The 18,064-nt window shown below is 44.1% G+C and overlaps 1 long non-coding RNA gene across 1 annotated transcript; it reads left to right on the top strand.

The window, feature by feature from the left end:
• Positions 1–227: 227 nt before the first annotated feature.
• LOC131494624 (uncharacterized) lies at positions 228–15,787 on the top strand. Its single transcript, XR_009253499.1, has 3 exons — positions 228–376; positions 1,624–1,701; positions 14,477–15,787. It is a non-coding gene; the product is annotated as an uncharacterized LOC131494624 (long non-coding RNA).
• Positions 15,788–18,064: the final 2,277 nt, after the last annotated feature.

Here is an 18,064-nt window from a genome sequence, read left to right as displayed (position 1 = left end):
CTGGTTAAGCATCCAACTCTTGGTTTCATTTCAGGTCATGATCTCATGGCTCGGGCTTGGGCTCTGATAGCACACGGAGCCTGCTTGGGATTTTCTTTCTACTCTCTGCTCCTCCCCGGTACACGTGCTCTAACTCTCAAAATAAATAAATAAGCTTAAAAAAGCCTAATTGTTATATGTTGCTTCAATTTTATAAAAGAGAAAATGGGGGCTCAGAGAGGGTGATAATTATAATTAATCCTTATTAGTGTTTCATATGTCACAGGTGCTTTTGTAAGTGCCTGCTATGAATTAGCCTGTTGAATTCTCAGAACAGCCCCAAGAGGAAGGCAACATTATTCTCGGTCCGTGGAAGAGGAAACAGAAACACAAGCAGGTGAAGTAACTTTTCCGAGCTCACATAACTTGAGTCAGAGCTGGGAGTCGAAGCAAGGTGGTTTTGTTCCAGAGCCTGTGCTGTTAACCATTAGGCTGTTTGGCCCCTGTAGGCCAAGGGATCTGTGCAGGCTGATTTGCTCAAAGTTTCCAAGTGAATTAGAAGTTGTACTGGTCCTGATTCTTTACTCCAGATAACATAGTTAGAGTTCAGTTTTTTAAAAAAGAGATCCATTAAAAAGTATAGCTAGCTCCCACAACTGACGAAGAGGCTGGAGAAACAGACGGTGGGCTAAAAGTCCAGGGAAGAATCTCAGAGCCACACCATGAGACCAAGCCACCCAGAGAGAGGCTGCCCCTGTCATGACTGGGGCACTGTAAGCCAGGATAAGTACTCCAGAACGGGGCCGCGTCTGTATCAGTCTGTGCCAGCAGAATGGACTCCCTGAATCCTGCCTCCTTCTCCATGAATCTATCTCAGTGCCCCCTGAATGTCCTCCGGGGCCCATTCTATTACCAGAATCTATACTGTATGTTGACCCACCAACAAGAAACATGAATTCCATGCTGGAAAGGAGACACTCAGGGGCACCTAGGTGGCTCAGTTGATTGAGGGTCTGACTTCGGCTAAGGTGATGATCTTGTGGTTCGTGAGTTCGAGCCCCGCGTCGGGCTCTCTGCTGTCAGTGCAGAGCTTGCTTGGGATCCTCTGTCCCCTTCCCTCTCTAGTCCTCCCCCAGTCATGTGCACTCTCAAAAATAAATAAGCATTAAAAAAATAATAATAAAAGGAAAGGAGACACTTACACTTAGAGAACTACCAAAATGCCGAGAGGGTGTTCACACGGGCTAAATGACAGATGCCCACCAAAAATCATAAAACTGAGATTTGAGACCAGATTCAGCCAGCTCCAGAGTCCATGTTCTTAACCATGTTATTCCACACCGCCTGCTAACGCCCTTGTCCCAGAGGACCCAGGGATCACCAGATCCAGGGGCCCCGGATCTGTGATGCCTCACATGCTCTGCTCAAAGCCCCTAAAGAAACAGCTGCTGCCAGACTCACATTCATTATCCAGGAGAGTATGTCTGTCTTGAATGCCACACCTCACTTCATTCTGAAGAACTAAAGTGGAAACTTGAGGTAGAAACCTGGTGGCACAATTAATACTCTCCATTGAGTCTAGAGCTCGTGCAAAAACCCAGTGACCTGCTTTCTCTGCTGAAGCCTCTCATTATTTGCTTTCAGACTGAGTGCTCCATGAGGGAAGAACCTGTGTCTTCTTCCTACTGTTTGTCCTGCTCCTGGGACCGGGCCAGGCGCATGGTAGGTGCTCCAATAATATTGATGAGTAAGAGGAGGAACGGAGGGGTGGATGGGTGGTGGAAAAGTTCTCTTGATTCTAAGTCGTCTCCCAAGGGAGAACCTATCGAGTCAGGTTGGGGAGAGAGTCGGTGGAGAGACAGAGAGCAAAGGAGCAGGCCAGAGATAACACAGAAGATCACATGACACTCCAGAGTAAGCCATCATCTTGCCGCTGACAAATCACTTCCCATCTCCCTGTGAGCTCCCCAGCCCCTCCCGTTCACACCGCAGGGCAGATGGCAACCCTCCCCCCCACAACAGACTCACACTCCACAGTAAGTGAAACTTGTCCCTCCCTCCTTATGTGTCCCCCCTTATGTGTCCCTCCCTCCTTCAGACTCTTCAGCAAACCACAATTTTACCTTCCCCCGACCACTCCACATTCCACGGGGAACCTCAATCCTTCCTTCCCACAACCACTTCTCATCCACACCAAGCACCAAATCTCTGCCACGGCCACTTCACACTTTATAGTCATCTCCAATCATCCTTCTCACACCGCTTGATATGCCAACAAAAGGCAGTTCTCCTTCCAACTGCCTTTTCCAACTGCTCATACATGGCGGTGAATCCCAATGCTCCCTCCCCATAAGTCCCTGACGTCCCAGAGTCAACCTAATGTGCCCACCACGAAAACACTTACTGCTCCATGGTGAACCCCTTCCCATCTCAAACACTCGACACTTCTCAGTGGAAGTGGGTGGGCTCACCCACCACAACCTCTTCACACTCCACAGTAAACACCCTCAAGTCCTTCACCAAACCCTCCTCTCCACAGCCCTTTGACGCCCACATGAACCTCCAAGCTTTCTTCCATCTGCACCTCGCACACTCTCAAGTGAGCTCCCACCCCCTCAATATAGCTTCTTTACTCCCCAAGGGAGACTGCAACTCACTGACCCTCTGGGCCCCTCCATTCTTCGCAATGAGCCTCAACCCCTCATTCATCCACTCTTTGCTCACACTACGCAGTGCAGAACCAGCAAAGGTAACACCGAGCTAGCAAGGGGGGGCCATATGCACTTCTCAATATTTAAAAAAGCCTAAAAGATATTCCACATTAATTTGCAGTAATACATTATAAACTGACTAAAATATTAAATAACCCGTGCTTCAAGCTGGAATTACTGCCTGATTCCTGTTGATCAGTTTTGTTTAGTAATTTATGTATCTCCACTCAATAAAAATTGGGAAATGAATTAAGTACTAATGGAAAATTATGATTATTTGTTTTTGGATCAAATCCTTTTGAAATACTGGATTCCCGGGCAAAAGCAACGAAAGACATAATCCTTGTGAAGAAAAGGTGCATGGACACCAGCACTGCAGCCCAACTCTGTGTTTTAGAAGTCAGTCTAGAGTGGAGAGGGAGTCTCCAAAGTTCATGGCTGGGCAGGTCCAATGCTCTGCCAGCCTGTATGCACAGGGAGGGCAGGCGTCTTGCACCTTCACTGGTTTAATTCCCCATGCACCTATTTATCAGTAAATTATCACCTTCTGATTTAATCTATTGTCCCAGATATTTTTTTTTCAACTAAATAATCACTGATGCTTCTATTTTTCTTTTCCTTCCTTCCATCCTTCCTTCCTTCCTTCATCTCTCTCCCTCCCACCCTTCTTCTTTCCTCCCTCCCTTCTTCTTTCTTTCTTTCTTTCTTTCTTTCTTTCTTTCTTTCTTTCTCTTCCTTCCTTCCTTCCTTCCTTCCTTCCTTCCTTCCTTCCTCCCTCTCTCCCTCCCTCCCTTGTTCCTTCTTTCTTTCTTTCTTTCTTTCTTTCTTTCTTTCTCTTCCTTCCTCCCTCCCTCTCTCCCTCCCTCCCTTGTTCCTTCCTCCCTCCCTCCCTTCTTTTTCTTTCTTTCTTTCTTTCTTTCTTTCTTTCTTTCTTTCTTTCTTTTTCTTTCCCCTGATGTTTAACTAACACTGGCCACTGTATTAGAATTAGTCATTTGCTGACTATGCCAGCCAGCAGCCTCATAATCACAGCCTTGTGACAGAGCATGGCTGCCACAGTGACTGGAATGGAGATGGAAATAAATGAAGTGTTATTTTCCCCATCCTGAAACTAGAGAACTGCATCAAGCTCACAAATGTGAACTTGGGGAAGGAGTTTTCAAGTCCAGCAAAGGTTTTATAGTTAGTGAGCCTGGCTGGAAGCTGGGTAGATCCTGTTTGATGGGTTGTATAGTGTGACTTTCTTGGAGCACCTCAGAAGCAATGCCTACTAGGGGTGGTGGGGCACACCGGGGAGGAATGAGCTAAGGCATATCTTGGTGATGTTCCGAAGGATGATTGGAAGGGTATGGCGATGTCTGGAAGTGATAAGCCTCAGTGTTTGTTTATACCTTACTGGAAGGCCATGTAAATTAATGGAAACTTCCTGGCAAAATACTTTGACTTGTAGCAACTTCACTGCCATTCCTGGATGATAATGTAGAAGTCATGTTTGCCCACACCCTGTTCATCTCAACCCTGGAGACAGTTGTCTTTCTGGCCATAGGAGAGCTCAAGTTTATGAACGGAAACAAGAAAGCATTGAATGTGGCTTTTAGCTGGATACCACAGAGAACCAGGGCCTTCCATAAACTGCCTCAAAACACCTTCACACAGCTCAGTTTGAGCCAAGTCCTTACCATCAGGAGGTTCACCAAGAGCTCCAAAAGTATGGTACTTATATAATTAAGACCAAGTCAGCAAGCAGTGTCAGGGTAGCCTGTGTCCCCACTGCTGTGTTAGGCATCCTTGTGGTAATTCATAAAGACATTCACTCATTCAGTAAGTACTTAACTGAAAGCATGATGCCTGTCAGGAATTGTGTAGATCCTTGCAGATACAATAGTGAGAGAAGCCCAAATCATGTCCTCAAGGGGTTCCCACTCAGGTGCAAAGACACAGATGTATGTAAACAGAATATTACACTATCGTGTGACAACCCAACCCGTAAGCCCCTCACCCAGCTTCAGTGGATAGAGAGGGAAGACTTCTGGAGGATGTGGCCCTTTTGAACTTAGTTGTGGAAGTGTAAAACATTGCCCAGTTAAGAAGCAGGGAGGAAGGAGACAGAAAGACGTGAACAGAATTACCTAGAGAGAAAACATCTGCCATGTTAAAAAGAAAGCCACAGGCCTGGGATGGAGCCACTTGTGCTAGGCCAAGTCACCAAAGCAGGGCTTAATACCTAACCTAACTGCAGTTTCAACTTCCCCCAGAAATGCAATCTTAATGGATCAGTCAGGAATTTTCTGATTGGTACCAATCAGATAATCAGGCCCATGTCACATGGGCCCTCTCCAAATCCCAAAGGAAGATGAGGTCATCTGCACGATAAGACCCCTTGCCCTTCTCCCTAAGGGAAGGTGACCTTGCCTGAAACAGTCTTTTCTTTTCTTTTGCTAATTATGCCTTGCATAATCCCATAAAAACCTTCCATTTTGTACAATTCCTCAGAGCATCTTTTTACTTGCTAGAAGGGATGTTGACTGATTCATGAATCACTTAAGCCAGTTAGATCTTCAAATTTACTCTGTTGAATTTTACTTTTTTAGTAGCCACGAGGCAGGGTTTGTTAGGTGTCACTGGCAGGGAGAGAAGAAAGGGGCCAGGGTATTTGAGCTTTTTATGCCAGGATGAAGGGTTTGGGTACTGATGAGAACCAAAAGTTACCGAGAAAGTTGCAGTCTCATTAGGGAAGTAAGTAGTCTAATACATATAATAATCTGATATATATATATATATCTCAAATTGATCATATATATCTGATATAATCTGATATATATATGAGAGATTGTGAGTGCCTATCATAGTATAACTCCAACTGAGTTAGGGGAAGAAATCCAAGTGTCAGAGTCTAGTGAAATGGAATAGATGTAGATTTTAGGGTTCCTTCCAACTCTTGAGATACTATGATTCTATGTAAACTTACTGAGCCTTAATTTCTCTCTTGCAAATGGGAACTCTAGTAATATAATAGGTTATATATACTATATATAATATATATATGATAGCATATATATACTATATATATATATTATAGTAATATAATAGGGTATAACAGGGTAGTGGTGTTTATTGCAGTGCCTGGAAAATTTTTTTTTTAATGTTTATGTATTTTTGAGAGGAAGAGTGCACGTGTGTGCAAGCTGGCAGGGGGGCAGGGGTGGGAGGGGGGTTGCGGGGAGGGGCAGAGAGAGAAGGAGACACAGAATCCAAAGCAGGCTCCAGGCCCTGAGCTGTCAGCACAGAGCCCAATGAGGGGCTCGAACTCACAAACCGTGAGATCATGACCTGAGCCGAAGTGGGACGGTCAACCAACGGAGCCACCTAGGTGCCCCTGTCTGTAAATTTTAAGGGCCCAAACCGGTGGCTGTTATTTTGGCTGAATGACGAATGAGGGTCTTTGTAGAGCTACATGCCGTGTGAAAGAGGTACAGAGGCCGGGGATTGCCGTTAGGAGTATACTCGCCACGCGGCGCACCGAGACTCCAAGAGAACGAAAACTATAATGGAGGCTATGGCATGACTCATCCGAGTGTTTTCACGTGAGGAGAAAGGGAGGTGAGAATATAAGAACACTTGGGCAGAAAGGAGTAACCTGAGTGCTCTAAGAAGAGGCGGTATAGTGACGCACAGGAAAGAGCGGTAGGCAATGACCGAGGCACTACCAGATGCGTCGATTTTCCATTGAATTCTCACAGCAGCCCTGCAAGTTGCTATTACCATGTCCCTTTTTTCAGTGAAAGAAACGATGGCTCAGAGGAGTCAGCGACTCATCCAAGGTTACAAGGTAAATGAAGAAGGGGGAAGTCGTATCTGGTGTCGTCTGGCCCCAAAGCTGGCGTTCTGAACCAATCTGATGCAACTCACCTGTGTGAGGGCATGGGCCATCGGTGAGCCTGAGAGGTGTGGGAGGTGATCAGAAACTTCTTTGCCTGGAATAGCTGCCCTTGCCTGCACACACACACACACACACACAGACGACACAAACGTGTGGGAGGAGTTGATTGAGCACCTTGGGTGTTAGGGTCAGGAATGTGGCAAGAATCTGATAGAAAACGAAAAGCTGTTGAGGGCGGTGAGCAAGGCAGTGTGTGAAACGGTCAGAGCACAGCTTCTGGACACAGACTGCGCAGGTGTGAGCCCCAGCTTTGCCACTTGCCAGGTGTGAGATGCTGAACAGAGGGAGCCTGAGAGAGAAGAAAGGTTGAAGCAACATGCACAGAACACACCTCACATCATGTTTACCTGCCCTGGTTCCTCAGAAGGAACAGGCAGGGACCAATGAACTTTAGAGGATTGGCGTTAGGAAATGTGCCTTAGCAGGTACAAAACTTGCTGTTTGGATAAACAGCGAGAACAAAGAACAAAGCACTCTGATGAACTAGACTGATAAGCCCTTGATTAGAGTAAGAGGAAGAGAATAAGGGGAAACCACCACCTTGATGACGTAGCCAGTGGCAAAAATGCAATGCAAAACAGACCTGTTGGTTGCCTCGATTTGTAGTGATTTTCCATAAGCGCTGCCCAGATCTTCATCAAAATTCAGGTTCTACAGCCGTGACAGCCCGAGTAGCTGAAACTGTGCTGACTCCAGAATGGAAAGGTTGGAATTTACAACACAGGGTCTTCTGACCCCTGGTCATGATGTCCTTCCAGGTATGGCACACCTCTGAATGTGAGCTATCCTCAGTAAAGTGAGGCAACATCTGACTTAACGCTGGTGCAAAAGTTGCATTACATGGAGGATGGGAAGGCACTTTGCAACTTGCAGTAGGATACGAAGAATGATTGCCAGCGTTATGGTAACAACCTCAGCATAAGCCACGTCATTCCTGCGTCGGTTAGGTTCTTTTGTGTGCCTTAACTACACATAGGAAACAGAGAAATAACTAGCTGATGTGACCCTATATACTTTTCCCTAGGAATAGGGTTGGAGAAAGCAGATCTCTTAGAACCTAGAGCGGTGATTCTCAAAGTGCGGCCCGGAACTAGCACCATTACCTGGCAACTTGTTAAGAATGCACATTTGGGGCCGTGCCTTTGAATGACAGAATCAGAAACTCTGGCGGCTAGAACCAGTATCTATTTTATTTTCATAACCACTGACTTAGAAGAGACATGTGATCTTCTGGCATGACCAAACAACTGGCTACGTGATGAGAAACATTGCCAATAAGGAAGAAATTGGGACTTTGGTGATGAGCTCAAATTAAGGGATTACAAAGCTAGAAGTGATCTAAAAAGCTAGATCCAGAAAGTGTTAAATCTAAAAGGCTAGATCCTTGGGGCGCCTGGGTGGCTCGGTCGGTTGAGCGTCCGACTTCGGCTCAGGTCACGATCTCACGGTCTGTGAGTTCAAGCCCTGCGTCGGGCTCTGTGCTGACAGCTCAGAGCCTGGAGCCTGTTTCAGATTCTGTGTCTCCCTCTCTCTCTGCCCCTCCCCTGTTCATGCTCTGTCTCTCTCTGTCTCAAAAATAAATAAATGTTAAAAAAAAAAAATTAAAAAATAAATAAATAAAAGGCTAGATCCAAAAGGCTAGATCTAAAAAGCATGGAATCGAGGTGGAATTAAAAAAAAAATGGTTTTGTTAGAATGCCCATCTTTCCAGGCATTCCTCTCTCTGTCTCAAAAATAAATAAAATAAACGTTAAAAAAAAAATTAAAAAAAAAAAAAGAATGTCATCTTTCCTCCGTGCAGCGGGTTGAATAGTGTCCCCCCAAAATGCATGTCTACCCAGAATCTATGAATGTGAACTTACTTGGAAATAGGTTCTTTGCAGATGTAATTAAATTGAGGTCTTACTGGAATAGGGCAGGCCCTAGAGCCAATTAATGGTGTCCTTACAAGGAGACGGAGATGTGGAAACAAAGAGACAGCCATGGAGGCAAATGTCATATTAAGATAGAGGCAGAGATTGGAGTAATAAATCTACAAGCCAACGAACACTGAGGACTGCTGGCAGCCACCAGAAGCTGGGAGGCGGGCGTGGAACAGATTCTCCCTCAGAGCCTCCAGGAGGAACCAGCCCAGCTGACGCCTTGCTTGCAGACTTCTGGCCTCCTGAACGGTGACAAAATACATTCCTGTTGTTTTAAGCCACCCGGTTTGTGGTACTTCGTGATGGCAGCCCAAGAAAAGGATCCCCTTTAGGGGCATCTGGGTGGCTCAGTTGGTTAAGCGTCTGACTCCGGCTCAGGTCATGATCTCACGGTTCATGAGTTCGAGCCCCGAGTCAGGCTCTGCGCTGACAGCTTTGGGTCTGGAGCCTGCCTGAGATTGTGTGTCTCCCTCTCTCTCTGCCTCTCCCCTGCTTGTGCTCTCTCTCTCTCTCTCTCTCTCTCTCAAAAAACAAACATTAAAAAAAAAAAAAAAGAAAAGAAACAATCCCCTCTAAAAGCAAGTGTTTCTCAACCATTTAACATTCTGGAATGACTCCACGTTTCCCCAGTTTCTCACACTCTTGATAATTCTTCTCTTCTAAGTGTGTAGACTTTTTTTCCTTAGGTCATATTGTCTCTGACTACGGCCCACGCTTTAATTTCCAGGCAGACCCTATCTGTGAAGTGTCAGATATTCCGATTCAGATGTTTAAGCATCCCCTGGAGATATGGTAGAGAAGAGTGGGTAAGGCATGGGCTTTAGGATGATTGACAGTTAGTGTGACCTTGGGAAGGGGGAGTTATTTAATCACCTGGAGTTTCTTCTTCTGTGAAACGGGGAGGAATTAGTACCAGCCTTGTTATAACGTTCTGGGACTCAAGGGTTAATAACTCAAATGGTTAATAAGCACATAGGAGATGAGCCTGACATAGTAGAATATATAACAAATATTAGGTCCTAATATTTTATGGTAAGTACTTAACTCCATTTGAATATCTCACATTAACTCGTTATTCTCATCCCCAAAACTGGTCATCCCTGGTGTTTCCAATCTCAGTGTATGACATCACTCTTCACCTGGTTGCTTCGGTCAAATACGTAGAAATTGCCTTTGATGCCATTTCCCTCACCCACCCCCTGCCTCATCAGGTAGTCCTGTGGTTTATGTATCTCGCAAATATAATTAAGATCTGTGTACTGCTCTCTGCCCCCGTAGCTTCCCTCCCAGTTCTCTTGCTTCTCATTTGGACTGTAACACTGACACCTTGCCTGGTATCTCTGTCTCACCCTCGTCCTAAATGAGTCCATTTCCTACCGTGCGGCAGATGAATCGTAAAGAGAAAAACCCAAGTCTGATCGGGTCATCCTACAAATATTTGCTGATTGAGCGAATGGCATTTCCCCCAACACTCTGAAGGTTCCATGAGAGGAGAAACTGACTCATCTCACTGTTGTATTTTGCCATCTACTATTCGGGTTCAGTGGCCCCCAAATAGATGCTTGTTTAACGAACTGATGAAGGAACGAAGCAAAAACATCAGCAAGAATGGAAAGGGGGCTCAGGTTTCTTCTCAACGAACACCGTTTCTCCCTGGCTTTCCATACCACCATGAGTAAGAGAGAGACAGGAATGCCCTAGGGTTCTGGTGCTCCAGGGAAGACCCTGTGCCCTGCCTCCCCCTACATCCACAGCCTTACCACCAATGTCTTGGAGGCCATCATGCCTTGATCTTCATCTCCATCAGACATGACATGAAGAAGCTCAAGACACCCAGGTCCTCCTTTCTCCCCCAGCCATTCCCCCAACACAGCTCTTTATACAATCTGATCTGGCTGCCTCTTCACCTCTCCCCAGTTCTCAGACCCTCCCACTATGCTTTCTGCAATTCTACATCAGTCATCAGCAATACCCCCTAAATTTTTAACCTCTTCTTTATAAATTCTGTTACACCCTTTTGCTCTAACAGAAATACAGATATTCCTGGGAATCCTGTCTGCTGATAAAGCACTTTTAATTTGTTTTTTTTTTTTTTTTTTTTTTTTGCCTCCCTGTACCCTTAACCTGAAGGCAGGATGGATATCCTCCTGTTACCTCATTATGGTATCCAGACTCTTCTCCCTCCTTCCTCTCTGAAAAACCACCTTAAAGTTTATGTCATCTATTACCCTCCATTGCCCCTCCATATACCATCCATTACCCCTCCTCGGTATAGGCACCTTTGGACCTGTGAGCCATGCCCGCCCCCTGCCCCCCCTCATTCTTTACTTTTTGTAACTCGAACTCATTCTTACAATCTCAATTTCTATTCACATCATACACTGGTGGTTCCAATATCTGTGAGGATAATCCTTCCAGTAATCTGGTCTCTTATTTCTTTTACAGTCCCTCCATCCTCCCCAGATGTTGACATCTGTTATCTCAGGTTCAAGCATCCCACTCTGCCCCTGCCATGCTCTGTCTTTCCAATTTTTCCATTCCAGTTCCTCAACTCCATAAAGCTTTGCACAGTGACCAACGATCTCTTGATCTCGTTGCCTATGTAACTGGGAATGTAGAAGAAAACAGAAGACAATTTTCTCCCCCCCCCCAACCCCCCGCCCACCACTTCTACCTTGTATGTATCTACACTATATACTTTCTCCCAGTTAGCGTGAATGTCTGTGTTTATGTCCCGGGCTGGTTGGTATACTTTTGTACCAGAACCTGTCCCCTCTTGCTCCAGTCAAGGATACTGCCCCAGCAAGCATTCTTTATCTCTCCTCCATAAATGTTTTTATTAGCAAATGAAGCTGGTGTATAATTCCTCCTGTCTTCAAAACTCCTTCTCTGGATACCACATTTCCTCCCAGCTACCATCACATTTCCCTGCTTCCCTTTTTAGCAAAGCTCTTCCAAAGAGTTGCTCGTTCTCATTATCTTTACATCTGTCTCCTGTTCTCTCTCGAACCACCCCATTCAGGCTCCTATTCTTACCACTTCATAAAAATGTCTCTTGCTAATGTCACCAAAGATCTGGCAGAGCTTAACCTTAATAGCATTTGACCAACTGACCTCTACCTCTGCATTGAAAAGATTTTCTCATTTCTTCCAGGATACCTTCCTCATATTCTTCACTGGTTCCATCTCAATGCCCTCTGCTCTTGGCTTCTCCCCCCCCGACCACAAAACCTCAGTGTGCTCCAGGATTCAGTCTTTGAATATCACCTTTCTCCAGATAGACATTGCCATGCAGTCCTATGGCCTTAAAACCGTGTACATGCCGATGACTCCCAAATTATTACCAAGTCTGGGTCCCCTCTGCAATTGCCACAAAATCATATTCAACTACCAACTTGACAACTCTACACAAGCATGTTTTTATCAAAACAAACTCCCAACTTCTTGCATCCCAAACCTACCCTTCTGCATCCTTCTTCACCTCAGTAGATGGTAACCTGATCCCTCCTTTAGAACAAAAGCTCCTAGCTCCTCTCTTTTGCTCACACCCCACATCTAATCCACTAACAAATCCTGTTGGTCCTGTCTTCAAGATATGTCTAGAACTCACCTACTTTTCACCATCTCTAGAACCACCACCCTTGTCCAAGCCACCATCATCTCTTATTTGGGTCATTTCAATAGCCTGATACCTGATTCCCTTGCTTCTGCCTTTGGCTCACTTATATCTCTCCTAACATATCAGTCAAATGGTTCTCTTAAAATATAAACCTCACAATGCGGTGCCTGGGTGGCTCAGTCAGTTGAGCGTCCAACTCTTGATTTCAGCTCAGATCTTAATCCCAGGGTCATGATCCCAGGGTCATGGCATCAAGCCCTGCATCGGGTTGTGGGCTGAGCATGGAGCCTGCTTAAGATTCTCTCTCTGTCTCTCTCTCTCCTTCTGCTCCTCTCCCCTGCTCACACACTCTCTCTCTCTAAAATAAAATAAAAAAAAATAAAAAATATATAAGTCCCACAACGTTACACCTAGCTTAAACCTCAGTGGCTTTTCCTTCTTGATTAAAGTAAATTCCTACAATGGCCTATGAGTCTCTATAAGATGTAGCTCCTACTATTTCTCTGGCTTTATCTCTTCACTCTCTTCCCCATTGCTCCCCAGTCATTTTGGCCGCCATGGCTGTCTCTGAGACACGTCAGGCAAGCTCCTGCCTCAAGACCTTTGCGCTTGCTGTTCCTCTGCTCAGAATGTGCCTCTCCCAGATGTCCCTCACTTCCTTCAGGTCACTTAAAATGTCACTGACTCAGAGACACCTTCCTTAACCTTATTTTAAATAGCGCACTCCTTCCAGGAAGGTCCCTTGCCTGTTTTTACCTGTTTTATTTATTTCCTTAGCAGGTTTCACCATTTAATACACTATATTTGGATCTACTTATTTCATTTGATGGCATGTTCTCCCATTGGCAAGTAAACTCCATAAAGGCAGGAATTTTTGCCTATTTTGGTCTCAGCTGTATTCCTCATGTTTTTTTAAAGTGTAGGACACATACTATTTCCTGAGTGAATGAATCAATGAATCTATATGTTATTTCCCCATGTATTGGACTGGAATATATATAGTAAGAAAAAAAAATATATAAGAATATATATATAAGACTATATATGTATAGATATGTACATAAGAAAGAATATATATGAATATATATATAAGAATATATATAAGAATATATATAAGAATATATATATAAGAATATATAAGAATATATATAAGAATATATATAAGAATATATATATAAGAATATATATATAAGAATATATATATAAATATATATATTCAAATATAAGATGCTTTATTACTATCTCTGCTACTCTCACATTGGCTCTGGGTTAGCCACGTAACAGCTCTTCCTTTCCAGTGGAACGGTGAACTTCTGAGGAATTAAGTAGTTCATAGTGCTGTCTCCATATTCCTGTGTGTCTCAAGTACCCTGTACTCTGCTTTGGGGACAGGAGGAGTTTGTGTCATTCTTTTTCCCTCAGAACATTCAATCTTTTTAAGACTTCGTTTTGTCTTCTAGACACTGGTCACCAGTCCAGTTTTGGTTTTCTTTCTCTTTTTTTCTTTCCCTCCCCCCAGCCAATTCTCTCCCTCTCTCCCTGACTGGATTGTGCTTGATAAACCATCCTTGCTTTGTTAGAATTTAGATGAAACAGAGAGAGAGAACAAAGAAGAAATCTCATTAAGCCTTTTGGAAACCTTCACGTAAGTCATGTCACTGTCACCACTCTGCTTCCCGGATTCTTTGTTTATTCCTAGGCATCTTGGCATATCAAACCTCCTCATGAGTTTAATGGTAATTAAGCTTTTAAAAGTTTTTTTTTTTTTTAACTATGGACAAATACCATTTTACTTCACTCATATGTGGAATTTAAGAAACAAAACAAAGAAACAAAGAAAAATAAGACAAAAAAACCAGAATCTTAAAAATATCAAGAACAGGGGCGCCTGGGTGGCTCAGTCGGTTGAGTGTCTGGCTTTGGCTTAGGTCATGATCTCACAGCTTGTGAATTCAAGCCCCGCGTCAGGCTCTGTGCTGACAGCTCAGAGCCTGGAGCCTGCTTCGGATTCTGTGTCTCCCTCTCTCTCTGCCCCAACCCACTCTCATTCTGTCTCTGTCTCTCTCAAAAATAAATAAACATTAAAAAAAATTAAAAAAAATATCAAGAACAAACTGATGGTTGCCAGAAGGGAGGTGAGGGGGGGATGAGTGAAATTGGTCAAGGGGATTAAGAGTACACTTGTGATGAACAGTGAATAATGAATAGAACTATTGAATCATTATACTGTATACCTGAAACTAATATAACATTGTATGTTAATTATACTTGGATAAAAATGTTTTCTTATGAAAATTTCACACAGGTATAACATGGAGAGAATAATAGCACGAACTCCCATGTACCCTGCACATCTAACTCCTGAGATCCTTTTCCCTTTGCTGCTCTACAATCAATGACATTTTTTTTTTCCTTCATGTGAGAACAGAACCAATTTGAACATCAGGACTTTGCTGCTTTGAGTTCCGGAACACTGTTTTGAAGAATATAGCGAGACAATGGTATGAAAGCAAATGCTTTGGTCTTCAGAGAGCTGACTGTGTTAACAGAAAACAAAATAAAAACGGTCTATGATATCCATGGAGGCAGAAGTTGAAGGCTGCTCTTGAAACCAATTATAGAGAATCTTGAGAAAACGGATCAGATGCAGGGAAACCCTCACAAGTGGGAAGAAGATGGCCCCTCTGGTGGTAGATGGGCTTAGGCACAGAAGAAAGGGAAACAAAATGGGCAAAGCATGACTCTCTGAGTTTCAGCCTTGCCGTGGTGTGAATGTCATGTTGGAGGGTGTTGAAACCTAATATCATTTAGGAGACTTTGCCATCAAAACTCAGTTACCTGCATCCTTCTGCAAAGCCTTGGGAGTTGGCAAGCCCTTCAGAGAAGCCCCATAATCAGCATGAAGCTACCACCTGCTGTGGTACAGGAGTAGTGGGGAAGCAGAGGGGCAGAGGCCATCTCTCACACACTACGTGTGCCCCATCTAGAGAGAGCCACAGTGCATTATTGCCACCAGCCCCGAGAGGACCAGGAGATCCTGAGCTTGGAAGAGGGCTGGAGTCCATAGGAGGGCCCTGCAGAATGTGGACGTCAAGGCTGAAGGCCACAGCAGCATTTGCCATTGGCAGAGGATGCCAGAATGATGGCTGGGGCTGAATGAGAGCACCCGTGCTGCCAAGGCAGCCTGCAGAAAAAAGCAGGGTGGGAACCAGACAGCCCCCCATGATGCCACAAGGCTACCCAGTCTTCTGTCTTTACACCAGTGTCCTCTTGGGACATAGGAAACGAATACTGAAGAAACCCCAAAAGACACACATGCACCTAAAGAGCCTGAGGTTATCTGAAAGGGACTGAAACCACAGCCTCCCCAGGAGCCTATAAGCTCTCCAAGGACCAGTGCAAAGTTTTATCCATTTTTGTGTCCCAAGCAGCTGGTACAAAACCTTGCATTGAAAAGTATCTCTAGGGGCACCTGGGTGGCTCAGTCGGTTAAGCGTCCGACTTCGGCTCAGGTCATGATCTCACGGTCCGTGGGTTCGAGCCCCGCGTCGGGCTCTGTGCTGACAGCTCAGAGCCTGGAGCCTGTTTCAGATTCTGTGTCTCCCTATTTCTCTGACCCTCCCCTGTTCATGCTCTCCCTCTGTCTCAAAAATAAATAAATTTAAAAAAAAATTAAGAAAAAAAAGAAAAGTATCTCTATATAGGACCACTGAATGATGAATGGACAAACCAGCCAAAATCATCAATGTCCACAGCCTTGCAAATGACTGGAAAGATAGGCCTGAACTCACAGAGAAAATGACCAAGGGAGAAAGGCAGATGCCTGCCCTTTGGTTTAATTGTAAGAATATAGGAATGAGAGCCTCTTTCAGGTCCTTTATTATGGGTGAGAGACCATATTCAATTTAATGCAATAATATGACAAAATTTTGTAGACATAAGCAATGTTTAATATAAAAAAGAAAAAGGTGTAATTTTATTTTATTTCTTTTAATTTTTTAATATTAATTTTTGAGATAAAGAGAGAAAAAGACAGAGTGTGAGCAGGGGAGGGGCAGAGAGAGAGAGAGAGGGAGACACAGAATCCCAAGCAGGCTCCAGGCTCTGAGCGGTCAGCACAGAGCCCATTGCGGGGCTCAAACCCACGAACTGTGGGATCATGACCTGAGCTGAAGCTGGATGCTTAACCGACTGAGCCACACAGGTGCCCCAAGAAGGTATACTTTTTAAAAGGAAGAGAAGAGGAAACAAAGGAGGAAAACACAAACCAAAGCCAATCTTGTGTTGTGTTACTGAAAGCAGAGTACATAGTTTGAGGGAGCTGAGAGGCCCGCTAGACCTCCCACTTGTAAGTCAGCATTCAGAGTATGGGGCTGGCTCTGGGTACCCCATAGTGGAGGAACATTTAGAACCTGTGTGCATATAGAAGCAAACCTGTTCTGGCTTCTGGGAGGATAAGACCAGCTGGAGGACAGCCCCGTTGTCTCTGCTGTGGAAATCCTAAAGTAGCCAATTGACCTTGCCCATGTGAATGAGTCCAAACAAGATGAGCAGAGCTGTGTACCCAACCCATGGCTGACCACAGATGCATGGGTGAGCCCAGCTAAGCCCAGAAAAATGGCCCAGCTTACCTGTAGACTTGTGAGCAATATGAATACTTATTATTTTAAACATTGCCTTTTGAAATGGTTTGTTATACAGTAATGACTAATATTCCACTGGAGTCAGGGAGACATTATCTCCTGTTGTGTGAACTTAAATTGTTGACGCTATACATTCTTATATACAAATTGGGCGGACCCTGTGTAATAATTTATATTAAGTAGCTTTCATAGTGCCCAGCACATAGTTAACATTCAACAAATTTTGTCTATTATTAGTATTTTCACAAGTAAGCTGGAGAAAAATACCACTGGGGAAATAAAGACATTGCTTGAGAATAAATTCCATGACATGCATTCTTTCACACCACAAAAGGCGAAATAGTTATTTTCTTCATCTTTTTTTTGATATATTTACTTTGAGAGAAATCACTTCTTTTACACTTGTGTGTACCGGGCACACGTCCAAACAGATACAAAGAGCTATAGATGATGACCCTTATCTCCTTCTTTATGACAAATGTGCACGTTCCGTGTTTTATGGGTTCTCCCATGAAGGCTCTTTCTCTGCCTGGATGATGGTGGGTATCAAACTTCAGAACTATTCAGGGCCAAGGAAATAATGCGTTCTTGTAACCTTGAGCCCTTCTTAAGCGGAGAAAGAACAGAATGAACAAAGAAGGTCATTTTATGAGAACATAGTACAACAAAAGAAGAAGCTAAACATCATACTTTCTAACCACCTCTAGAAAAAAAAAATTCTCCCCAGAGAACTTTATATATTATCTCATTCATAAATTCCAGAATCCAAAGCATGAACGTAATGTCTCTTTTTCTGTAAAGGTGAAGGTGTCACAAATCAAATAAGTAATGCTTCAACTTAGCACTGCAAGGGACAATCAGGTCTAAATGTTGGCCCTTCAGTCCAATCACCCATTTTATTCCTGGATCTCCCCAAAGGCTTTCTTACATTCATGACCAAAGACTTCTGCTCCTGGGAATTTTGCTACTTCCTAAAACAGCCTATTTCATTAGTTGTGACTTAATGAGACAAGAATTCAAGCGCGATTAGTTCATTTGGGAGGTTATCCCAGTATATACAGTAGAGGCACGGAGAACTGACATTTGGGATTTACAGGGAAATGAGGATAGAGTATGTTTTTAATTAAATGATAGCTTTAGATTATTGGGGTTTAATCCTGCTCAGAAACCCTAGGAACCTCAGAATTACCTAACATGAGGGATGAGGTAGCTGGGGTATTTATCCACCAGGTCGCGCAATTATTGCTTGT

This window comes from Neofelis nebulosa, chromosome 14 (genome assembly GCF_028018385.1).
Source record: "Neofelis nebulosa isolate mNeoNeb1 chromosome 14, mNeoNeb1.pri, whole genome shotgun sequence".
Lineage (NCBI taxonomy): Eukaryota > Metazoa > Chordata > Mammalia > Carnivora > Felidae > Neofelis > Neofelis nebulosa.
This window is presented reverse-complemented; position numbering and strand designations above follow the sequence as displayed.